Raw genomic sequence first — 12,077 nt, 5'->3', positions numbered from 1 at the left:
CCCTCTTATCTGTCTTTGTCCCCCACATGTAAGAGGATTAGCATGTGCAGGAGGTGCTGTAGGAAGTGTCTGGAAGGATCCAGAAGGAGATCTCCGTCACGGCTGTTTCCTGTGCAAAAAATTACACAAAAAATTGTGGCTGGTCTGAATCAGTGCTGCAAAATAGAAGGCAATAGCTGCATGAGAACGTATTTAATTTTCAAGTCAGGCGTCGTCTAGTCATTGTACGTACTGGTGAATTGTTCTTTTGGGAGGAGGGGCAGGTCTGTGATGGATGGATCGTATCATAACATATATTTACTGTCTGAAACTTCATTCATTTTCCGCTCAGATTTCCAAGCACTGATGCCCATCCTCGCCACCTACGGCTAGAGAGTTGTTATGTTCACTTTAGCATTATGTATTGTCCCTCAAAGTATATCAATGGGACATATTGAAAAAATTGTTTTGTATATTCAACAATTAAAATAAGGGTTGTCAGTATAACTTAAGTCTTGCATTGCTAAAATCTTTCTATACGTTATATTTAGAAACAGATTTTTTTTTTTTACAAAAAACAGTGACTAATTTGTAATTTATCACAATTGACAGCCGTACTTAAAATATCTTCCCATATATAATTTATTCTGAGAATCTTTTCGCAAAACAAACAAAACAATTAGTATATAAAAGCTTTAATGTAGCAATTACATTTTTCCTATCTTCTTCTTGTTCTATAATTTAATTTTTTTAACCGACACAATTTAGCTTAAACTTGTCTCTTTTCTTCTGTCTTGAAGAAAAGGACTAGTTTGACACCCCCTCATCGTCACAGCATGTAATGTGGCCCCATGGGGAAAACATGCAAACGCAGAACAGGCACAAATCCTCAAGTCTTTAAATATTTTTGCAATATTATAAGTGTCACAACTCAACTTCTATTCTGTTTTATTCCACTGTACTGAGTAGCCAAGCACAATCATATTGGAAAAACGCAGCCATCCTAATTTAACAAAATGCCTGCTGTCCAGTGAGGATCACAGATTAAGATTGTTTGATGAAAAGGTGTTGCGCCCCCTGCGCAGACAAAAGGCTCATCTCTAACCCGTGGCTTTGTCTCTCTGCGTGTGCAGTATAATAAAAGTACAATCGGGGGCTTCCTGCTGTGGTTCAGCAGCAGCTCAGGTCCTGATTTCTGATGAATAGGTGTGTTTGAACGGTGGGATTTAGGCCGCATCTGTCGCTGAGGCCGGTCCTCTTTATTACGCCGTGATGAAAGCACTAGCACGGCAGCCGCAGAGTAAATACAGTCGAGACCGCAGCCGCTGTGTTTGCCCCTGATGTTATCAGTCACAATTGCTGGCTGATGATGTTCTGTTTTGACAGGGAGGAGGGATGCACAGGCTGGGATTAGGTCTTCAGCAGCCTTTATGTGGCACTGTAAACCTTAGCCAGGGACAAGTAACTGCGGACGCGAGCTGTCAAGCTTTCGGAAAGTAGCGTTCCATTTCAAGGCATCTTGTATAGGTGTGACCGCGTGTCACCTGGGAAGTGGACGTCATGCGGCCCTGACCGTGTTTATCCGGGCCTCATGAGGTCACAGTGACATTGAGTAGAATTGTTTTGTGTTGTTTGATTAACTTATTTCTGTTGTGATTTTTAAACAGCTTGATTTCCACTTTTAATATTGCTATTTTACATAGTTTCACAGTTGAAGCCATTGTAATTATGCTTATAGAAACTCAATTGTCTTTTGTTGATTCCTCCTTTCTGTACATGTTTATTTTTCATTGTCTACAACGATGCAGTAGTTAGTTAGTTAGTTAGTTAACAGTATAGAGCTTTTTTTTTATTATTGTCCCTCATTGTATTGATATACAATACAAGGCAAAAGCAACAAATAAAAATAATAATTAATCAGAAAAATTGGGATTTTTTTTTTTGTGTGAATTTCTTTGTTTTCCCTCATATTGATGTTCATATTGATGATAATCTACTTGTATATGGAGCATTATGAATTGTAATTGCATTTTCCTTTACTCATTCATTTTGGTCTTTTATCCCTAATGTGTTCTTGTCTGTTTAATGATTGTAAAGTATTGATCCCCCGATCGCCCTTTTTTAAGAACACTTTTGAAAGCCTAGCAAAAAAAGAAATGATTTTTTGAAGTCGATAATGAACACATTGTCATGTCTGTGTTTCTGCTGTTCATCAACCAGGAAAAGCTTTTGGCGCATCAGATCTCAATACGTAAAACCTGGGCTTCTCCTGCCTACGCTAATTTGCTAATGTGGATTTAAGTATCAGTGTGTGACTTGCGATGCTGTCAGGTTTATTTTGTTGGTGATTTATCTTCTCAGAGTGCAACCGCACACCACTGCGGGGTATCTCAGGCGTATTTATTTAGACAGATAGCATTCTACTGTACATGAAGTATCCACTTGCATGAGGGCACATCCAGAGCAATCTTCATAACAGGCGAAGACACTATGGTGATATGATGGTGTGTGTGTGTGTGTGTCCTGGCACCACTGTGTGGAGCTGAGTTCATATCTCCGGTCAGTGATATCACATGTCCATTTATATTTAATCTGCAGGACTGTGCCTAACAGCTGTGATGTTGAGTCTGCGATACGCTCCTTTACAGTGCAGTCGGAGCTCAGTTTGAGCTTTGACTCACAGTTTTGTCTGATTTATTTAGCTTGTACTCAGCTTGTGGAGACAAATGAAAGGATTAACTGAATCTCGTGTTTGCGCAGAAGCTTTTATGGAAACAGGCAGCCATCCTGTGAGAGCCTCTCTGTTTTCCCGCTTCATCCTGGATTTCCTTTGTGGCCTTTTAGAAAGCAAGAGCTCCTAAGTGAACTATTTAACCAGTCGGCTCCCCCCGGAGGCTTGTGCAGACTGCTACAAGCGCTGCTGTCTGCCCCAAAAACCTCCCCAGGCCCTTCTGTGCTTGTCAAGAAAAACCACCATGGTTAGGGTCTCTCCTGGGGGTGCTAATACATTGACTTCTCTGCTTTCACAGCCAGGCAGGTGAATTTGATTTTAACATATATTTATACCCTGATTTGATCGTGATTCCTGAAATCTGAACAGCATAACTGTTGAACAAATTCTTCTTCTTCTTTATGTATGTAAAGCAAGTGCGTTATGGAACTGCAATCATTAAAAGTGCTTTGATAGCAATTTACTGATATTAACAACTATTTTACTGCTGATGCCTGAAAAATGACGTGAAATGTCGATGATGGGACAAAGATGATTTCATTTCATTGCATGCTGCTGAATTAAGTTCCGCAACACTACTGTCAGCTGCTGTCCATATCAGCTCAATTTATTTTGACTATCAATGTCCTTGATTTAAATTTCATATTTTAATAAAAGATATTGAATTAAATTGATAAAGCTAATGGGGGGCTATGGCACAGTGAGTGGAAATGACCAGCTTGGCGGGGGCCTTCACTCTCTCTGAGTTTTTTTTTTTTGTTTGTTTGTTTTTTTACATTTTCAATTTGAACAAGGATTCAATGTATGGCATGGGATTTGACAGCCCTTGTCAGGCCCCAATGAGATCAGTGTGATGAAAGTTTCCTCTCTTTTCACCTGCTGTAGCCCACAGAGTGACTCTGGGCTGTGAGAGTCCTGAAGTGGACAAAATTCTATTACTCAGTTTGATGTGTGCTATAATAATAACATGAGGTGTCTTCAGGAAGTTCTTCTGTGTCGCTTCTCAAGCAGAAATGTGGCATAACAAACGTTCCTGAAACTCTTGCAGCGATTTATGAAGCTCAACTGAATATGACGGTAGGCTGAAGAAACTGGACAGAAAATACTTTTTTCAAGCCAGTCTTGCGTTCTCTTTGACCATATTTAGCTTGTTGATCTATGAAAAACAGCAGACCTACATCGCATATCATGTGCGTCTCTTTTGTATAAAAAAAAAAAACGCAAATTGAAAAATGTGAACAAAATCAATTGAGTTGTGTTCAAATAAGCCTTAGCAAGTTTAATATAAACTAGGCCTCAACCTCCAGCTACCATGATCAGTATATGTATCATGAAATAAGCTATTAATATTACGAAGTAATGTGACACCATTCCAATAATATTTTCGCGTTGCTGGTGGTACTTAGCTTCCGTACTCACATTATCAGCAGTAAATAATAAACTCTTACATGTAAAAGCAGAAAAGAAACATGGCCATTTAGGAAGTGGGATAAAACAATGTCCGATTTAAGATGAAGTGAGGCATTTCTTGATGGCGCTGGTGCTGTCTTATGACAAGTGTGTGGAAGTAGAAAATCTTCAGGGGGGAAAGAGATACCCCAGTGACCTAAGAGCTAATGGAGATGGTCCCACCAGGGATGTTACTGACCTTGGCCTCTTTTTGTAAAAGCTTTGCCTGTGTTGCAAACAATTGGTGGGAGGGGCAGCATTGCCAAGGTTTTTGTTTGTGCTTGACTCCAGTCTGTTTCAGCATCTATCATCGTAGCGGTTCAATGAAGCGCCTACGCTCAAGCCCCCACGGTAAGACAAAGGCCCACACTACACACCTCCGATCAAAACCATTCTGTCTGGTACCTCGGCGCCGCCTGCTCAACCTTTTGTAAATCGGCATTTTGATGACAATTCCCAGTGTCGACTTGTTACCAATCAATAGCGAGTGAGCGGACGCCTTCATAGACACAGATAACTGCTGCTCGCCGTCTGTATCTGAGTGCCGAGGAGACTGACACCCCGTGTGACTCTGATCAATAAATGGTGCTCACGCAGCAGCGTCCCCACTCTGCCGCCACACACGCTGCGTGCTTTCCTCTCTGCAGCAAGGTAAAACTGCCCGGCAACTCCCTGAGGTGAATGAATCGAAGATGTTACATGTGAACTGGCTGTCAAAACGATTTTGTCATGTGCAGCTCTCTCTGGTGTTTAAAGATGCTGACACACCGTGTTTGGGGTACCAATGTCTTGTTGGAAGTGATGGAGGCTTTTAGCCTTTTTTCTCTACAACTACCTTTATCCGTTTAAGTGTTCACTCGAGTGTTCAAATTTGTATTTCACCTGCCACAGATGTCTCTTGACACTTTGTAGTGCCCGCTGTTTCCAGGTCAAGACTTTATTTGGAATATTTTACTGTTGCATTGTTTGTCCCTTTTCTCTCCGCCCCTGAACTACTAAGACTATAAGACTTTAACAAAAATTGATGTCTTTACTTACATTTTCTTTGGTGCGTGTGATAAAATCCACGGAATTTAGGAACATCTGTTGATAAAAACAAGTGAAATTAACCACTGTGTCAGAAACTGGAGTACTTAAGTGGCATTTTGGCAGCTCAAATGAAGGTTACTGTCACAATTTGGTGTTTTCCCAGGAATGGAACCTGATTCTAGAACATGAAACACGGTTAATTCCATAAAGGGGTTTGTTGAATGTTCGCCAATTGGCAGAAAATTGTTCCTATTATGTTACATACCGAGATAGCAAACACACCTACTGTTTTTACTGTTACATTTTTTCTTCTCTCTCTAAATACGACTTTGAAGCAGAAGATGTGGTGAAATATACATTGAAATGCATACTACTGTGCGAGTCTCCATGGGTGTCCAAAAGGCCCTTGATCACATTTCTTGTGTGCCGTGTTTTGAGTTAGTCAGAAGTTGAATTAGCTTTTTATGTTTTGAACTTTTAAAAAGGGAAGCTGCTGGCCTTCTGCCCCGGTTCACTTGTTTTAATCTTCAAATTGAATAAATGAATAAAAACTAGTCTATGAGATGATTATTCAGCGTCACTGAAATTTAGTTTCTTCTTAATGTTATATTCAGAATATAGCAATATATCTGAGAGGCATGTTTTTGGTTGTGTCTGCTTGGAATTAATCTTTGGTCACCTTACACACGTGTCTTCCACTGCCATGGTATTTAGTTTTTATAATGTTGATCAACATGAAGTCCTGAATGAAAACAGAACAAGGTGGAACATTCAGTTTCCAGCTTCACATGACACATGAATCTTAGATATGATACAATTATTATTGATAACAGCATTGTAAATAATAACAGTATGAAAACCAGGTCATTGTTCTTTGCAAAAACAACTTCCCTGACAAGACAAAGTTCAGCTCCTTCTAAGTAATATCTGAAATTTCAAAAAGCCAAAGCTCAAGAAAAGCTTAGGTCTTAGGAGGCTAAAATACTTTGCATTGAATGAGCATGGTTATAGAGTTGTCTGGAGAGTGGGTGGGCCCACCTTGTCATTTCACGCCATCAAATCTGACACAAAACTTAACATCAATCATTTGAAGTGCCACCCACAATGTGATCGCTCCAGAACGTTCTTCAGCCACACACAGTGAATGAAAGAGGGGAGTGACAATCCTTTATAAATATTTGTGGATCCAGAAGGTGATTTCTTAACTGTGTTCCTTGTTTCATTTTCAACTTTACTTGAAAATGTAAATTAAATCAGTTATTGCATTTTTTTGGCATACAGATAAACGCCGCTGATCACATGACCTGAAGTTGACGGTAATAAATAATTGTGTAATAAAATAATTCAGAAGGACTTATAAATAATGTTATGAATGTTAATAATCATCTTTGACAACTTTTAACTTGGTTTTATATGGTGCACAGTTCCAAGCATGGTGGCAGTTGTAACGTCATTATACTGTGTGGTCGGGGCAAGGGAACAGACTTTTTGAGTCTTCATAACTACATTAAGTTAAATGGACACTTTATATTCAAACATGATTATAAACCCCCATAACATTCATGACATCATCTATAAGGCCTTATAAAAGTATCATGAAGTCTTCTGAACGCAGTAACAATCCATAAAGGATGAGAGCTTACAGTGAAGTGCAACCATAATTCTTTTGGTTTTTAGAAAGAAAAGTCAAGGTTTACTTTATTTGGCTGAAGACGTTTGTTCTCAATATCACTGTCATTGACCGGCAATGCGCGGTCATATAGATAATCTGTGTCTGCGGCACATTCACGTGATTCTGCGTGATGATTAGCAGCCGGACAGTGTCAGAGTCAAGATAAAGCAGTGAGAAAAGGAGGCCAGATCAGATTCAGCTTGGCCTCATTAATGTTTCAGAGGATGCCAGAGGGAGAATGGAGAAGCTACTGCACGGCTCAGATCCGTTTCTCTTCACTGTTGGATCAGTCTCATTGCGTTCAAGTCCATTGTGAAACCCCCGTCTGTGATGGAGTGATTGACAATGAATGGATCCTAGTTAAAGCATTTTCCAGATCACATGATTCTGGATGAACTTTTCATCGTGTCCTCTCAGCACTCCGTCTCTGTGACGTTTCCAGTCTTGGTCTGGCTCCGACCTCTGGGCCTGAACAAGTACTTAGCATCCCTTCCTGGATGCTGCGATCTCCACAATGGCATCACTCGGCTGCTTGATCCTGCTGCAGACTGACACATGACCACGCAGACCCCTGAATGGGCATTAGTGCAGGCTTCAGCAAACCCAACATCGGTGCCTCGCAGCACTGCCACCGCTCAAATCATTCATTAAATCAGAACACAAAAAGTAACTTTACTTGAATGCCTCGGCATCAATATTTCATCATGGCTGAGAATAAATCTTTGTCATTTTGCACTCTTTCCTCCAACTGTGCCTCCTCTTATAGAGCGTCCTCGCCTCCTCTCTCTCTCAGCTGTTCACACACTGCCACATTCTTGGCGTGGTCATTTGTGAAATGGATCTTATGAATATTTCACATGGATTCATAGGTGCAATCAGGCCTGGTTAAGCTCACCGCTGTTTCCCCAAGTGCTGCGGCGCGCTCGCACAAATCGGTGGCTGTTTGCATGGGTAATAGAGTGAGAGTTTTCTTGTGTTTTGTTAAATCGCTTTGCTCGGCATGTGTTTGAACGTCGTCGTTATATGAAGAAGTGATTTGGTTTTGTTTTATGCAAAGGCAGAATCAGTTCTACGCACATGCTGTTTTGTCAGCTCGGACTGCCTTGAAAATAATATTTGAAAATAAAACTCATGTTATTTAACATTCTTACCTTGAAAAACATTTCGTTTACTTTGCTGCAGTGGTTTTGGTACGATCATTTTCAACATAAGTCCATTTCTACGGAGCCCTGGAAGTGACATGCATGATGTTATTTTTTTTAATCTTGAGATAACTGAGATCATTTTTATCTCAAGATAACTGTTATCTCATGATAATTTGTATCTCGAGTCACAGACTTGCCGACAGTGAGTGACAATGTTGGCGAACAGTTACGAAGCCATGGGAGACACAGTGGTTACAGGAGGATGTATACAAAATGCTTTGCCAGAGAGGCAGCTATGCATGCGCTGGCATTTACGATTGTATGTCGAGATAAGAGTTATCTCGAGATACTAATTATCACGAGATAAGAGTGAGATCACTGTTATCTTGGAATAAAAAAAAACTAAAGTCATACATGTCATATCCAAAAACTAAACACATGCATGTCACCTCCAGGACTGCGTACATTTCCAAGTGAAGAAAAGTTAAAAAAAAAATCAAACACGTTTTTCTCAGGAAGACAATGTTGTACGTCATGTCACTTGTGTTCTGTGAAATCTCTTTGGTTCACGGCTTCTACCCTGCATCTTTTATCGAGCCTTTTAACCAGAGCCGACCCTTTTACTGTCACCTTCAGACTTTGCGTGTGATCAGACATGACTTTGGATTAAAGCAGCTACAAGCCTGACATTGCTGCAGATTTTGTGCTGCTGAACTGTGCTTCTTTTTTTTTTCTTACAGGATGTGAAATTATATTTGAAGAATCACTCGGAGTGTGGGCCACACCAGCTGACAGAACATCCTTTTTGCCCGTGACAGCTCACATCGAAAGCCTCCACTGATATGTAATGCTAAATGAACCGCGTAAACATGTCTTTAAACGGGAAGACAGGCCCTGACCACACTTTTACCCCCACCCACCCCCTTTCTTTTTATCAAACCTGTGGGTCCATGCCCTCGATAAGCTCCCCCTCGACACACGCATGCACATCAGCCTCCCCCAGACTCATGCTGTTCAGGGCCCTGGACCCTCAGAACAGCTAATGGAAAGCTTTCAAGTAGCCGGGGAAAATGTCCGCTCCTATTTGTGTACGTGCCTGTGCGTGTGTGCGTGAGGTCTTAGATTTCTAATCACGCATGCCCACCCCCCTACACATACACCACTCTTATACATACAAGCACCTTGGGACGGGCCATTATTAACCAGCTTAAAGAAGGAAAACAACTGATTTCTAATACTGCTGACAGAAACATGGATGAATTCAGACTCTCTTCTATAGAAACATAGACATTATTTAGAGTCGATGTAGGGACATTTATTGTGTTTTCAAAAGTTACATCTTGGACACTTGTTTGACCCTCAAGATTAAGATATTCTCATTAATCAATAGTGAAATATTTGATGTGCAGAAAAGACATTGGTGACCGAATGTGTGCGACTTGGTGAATCACACCAGATGTGGGCGAGCTCTTCCTTGAGTGAGAAAAGTTGAGAAGATGGGGTGGGGCTCTGTTTTCTCACAATGCTGGGTTTGTGGTGCATTTCACTTTTGATCACCCATTGCTTGGGAGGCTTTTATTTCCTTATTATTTAAAGATATCATGGCTGGGTTATTTTGTTTTCTGACAATGTCATTCCCTTCTTACATGTGATCTCCAGGAGAAGGTTCCTCTCTTCATTATAGTCTCCATACCTGTCAAGTCAACCCATGTCCTCAGCCCATGTCCTGTCTATTCTTCAGATCGTCCCTCAGCAAGTACCATTTACATGAAAATGTTTCAAATGGTTAAAAATGTATTTATTGATTTTTTTTTTGTTCTTACTTTTTATTCTATGTTACAATTTTGCTCTTATCTTGTTATAATAAAAAATATAATAATTTCATTTTCCACAGAGATAACCACATATGGCCCATAACGGAATTTTACCATGTCACATTATTATTGCCTATTGGTAAAAAGAAAAGGAAAAAAACAAACCTCAAGTCCAGTATTGCAGTACAATTGTTGTACTTATTATGAAACAAAGGTTTCAATCAAATTACGACTCAGGTGGTAATTAACCAGTTTTAGTTTAGAGTTTGACACCTCTAAATAAGACGATTGGTACTGGAGTCTTGTGTCTTTTTACTTGACTAACCCAATTCAACATGACATGTTCATGAAAACATGTATATCATGTGTATTATAAGGCATGTTTTTTTTATATCTTACATTATAAAGTGGTTTCCTTTTCTGTTTACCTTTGGAATTGCAGGCGCCAGATTTAGTTCTGCATCAACTCTGGAGCCCTCAGAAGTTGCTCCACAGTGAGATGAGTGAGCTTCTATTCACCGATTCCAAATATAGTTTTTGTTTCACCAATGCCCAAATTTCAGCTGCTCATCACCTGTATTTGAGTGTGGGGTTCTTTTGGACCAATAATGCAAAACGGTGGTAAAATGCTAAGTGTTTAATATCAGGTTTCCAAGCGTTAATGGCTTCTCCTATTCAGATTCCAACTGAACTAGAACTTTCTCATCACGCATTGAACCAGAAGGACGGTCCCACCACCACACAGTCATTGAGGAGAATGTTAAAACTTCAGGTTGATATATCTGGGTTACTAACAGTATCAAAAAATCCTTAAAGTCCTCCCTGTGCTGCGGTTTGCTCCCCAACTCTGATAGTGTGTGCAGTGGAGGAGAATTGTGACATCGCTCTGAGAGGACGCTTGTCATCCCGAAGAGTCCTTCTCTGCTCACACACACACACACACACTGGGCCCGGCAGCTGCCTCGCTGGTGTCTCCTGTTATTATTTTCCTCTACTTCTGCCGCCTTTTCTTTCCAGTGTCATGAATTATTTGTGTCCATGCCTTGTTGCTCAATGACAGCTGTGCAGTTGGTTTGCGGTCTGTTTTTCACATCAGGTGAATAATGAATAAGCGCCTGCAACAAAAGAGCTGTGTCCTATATGAGACGCTTCTCTTTCAGTTAGCGTGAAAATCTGGAGGGGACAGGGGAGCGCATCTCCGAAAGTTCACCCCGATAGTGAAGTAAATCACACGTCTTATTTATGTCATTGCACCTGCTCATCAGTGGGTTGTGGGAATTGTCACATCTCTGACGTAACTGGTCCGACCTGTGTGAAATGTGCTGAGCTATCACCAGAACAAATACCAGATTATTATTACACCAAACACAACAATGAGTTGCCCTCGGGGAGGTAATCACGCGGCTCCTCTGAGACTGCGGATCCTCGATTTAGTTAGAGCAAGACTGTTGGGGACAGCATTTCCTGTTACTGACAAAATGTGTTGTAATAATGAAACCAACAAAAATATTACAATAATAAACTGATGGAAAAAACGGTGAGTCTTCGGTGTAGGTGTTGACCACCATCTGGTGTGGGAGTGTAAAAAAACCATAGAAGAAGCACAGAAATAGAAGGCAGCGTTCCAGTTTGATGATGATGATCCACAGTAGTTAAATATGTATAATAAAAAAAGATTTATTGTTTAATTTTGTCTTTCATGAATTAAATTCATTTTAACTAACTGTACTCATGGGTCAGTCGTGCCATGCATGGTCCCCAGACCACACAATGACCAGGTGTAATTTAAAGATTGAGTGGTCAAATGACTTTTGGGGGAAAAAACTTTAAAATTTCTAAAAATTTAGGGGGTCAGAAGAGTCGGAATTTTACGTGGCTAGCAACAATTCTTGAAAGACCAAATGAGCCTGGTTGGACTTGACTCTCAGAGAGTCTTGAGACCCGAGGTTTCAGTCTGGTGTTTGTTCAATCTCATCTGGATTTATACTGCTAAAGTTTTGGTATTTCAGAGACATAAATCAGACACTGCTGCGCGGAGCAAAAACGTTTTTTCATTATTCATGTTTCATTTCAAATGAATAATAAATCAGCAAAACCACAGAAGCCAGAATACTGAACTTTCTAATTTCTCAACCGTAGCTGTCAGGAGAAATGAATTCCCTAATAGCTCTGTGTGTGTGTGTGTGTGTGTGTGTGTGTGTGTGTGTGTGTGTGTGTGTGTGTGTGTGTGTGTGTGTGTGTGTGTGTGTGTCTGTGTG

This window comes from Synchiropus splendidus, chromosome 1 (assembly GCF_027744825.2).
Source record: "Synchiropus splendidus isolate RoL2022-P1 chromosome 1, RoL_Sspl_1.0, whole genome shotgun sequence".
NCBI lineage: Eukaryota > Metazoa > Chordata > Actinopteri > Syngnathiformes > Callionymidae > Synchiropus > Synchiropus splendidus.
This window is presented reverse-complemented; position numbering follows the sequence as displayed.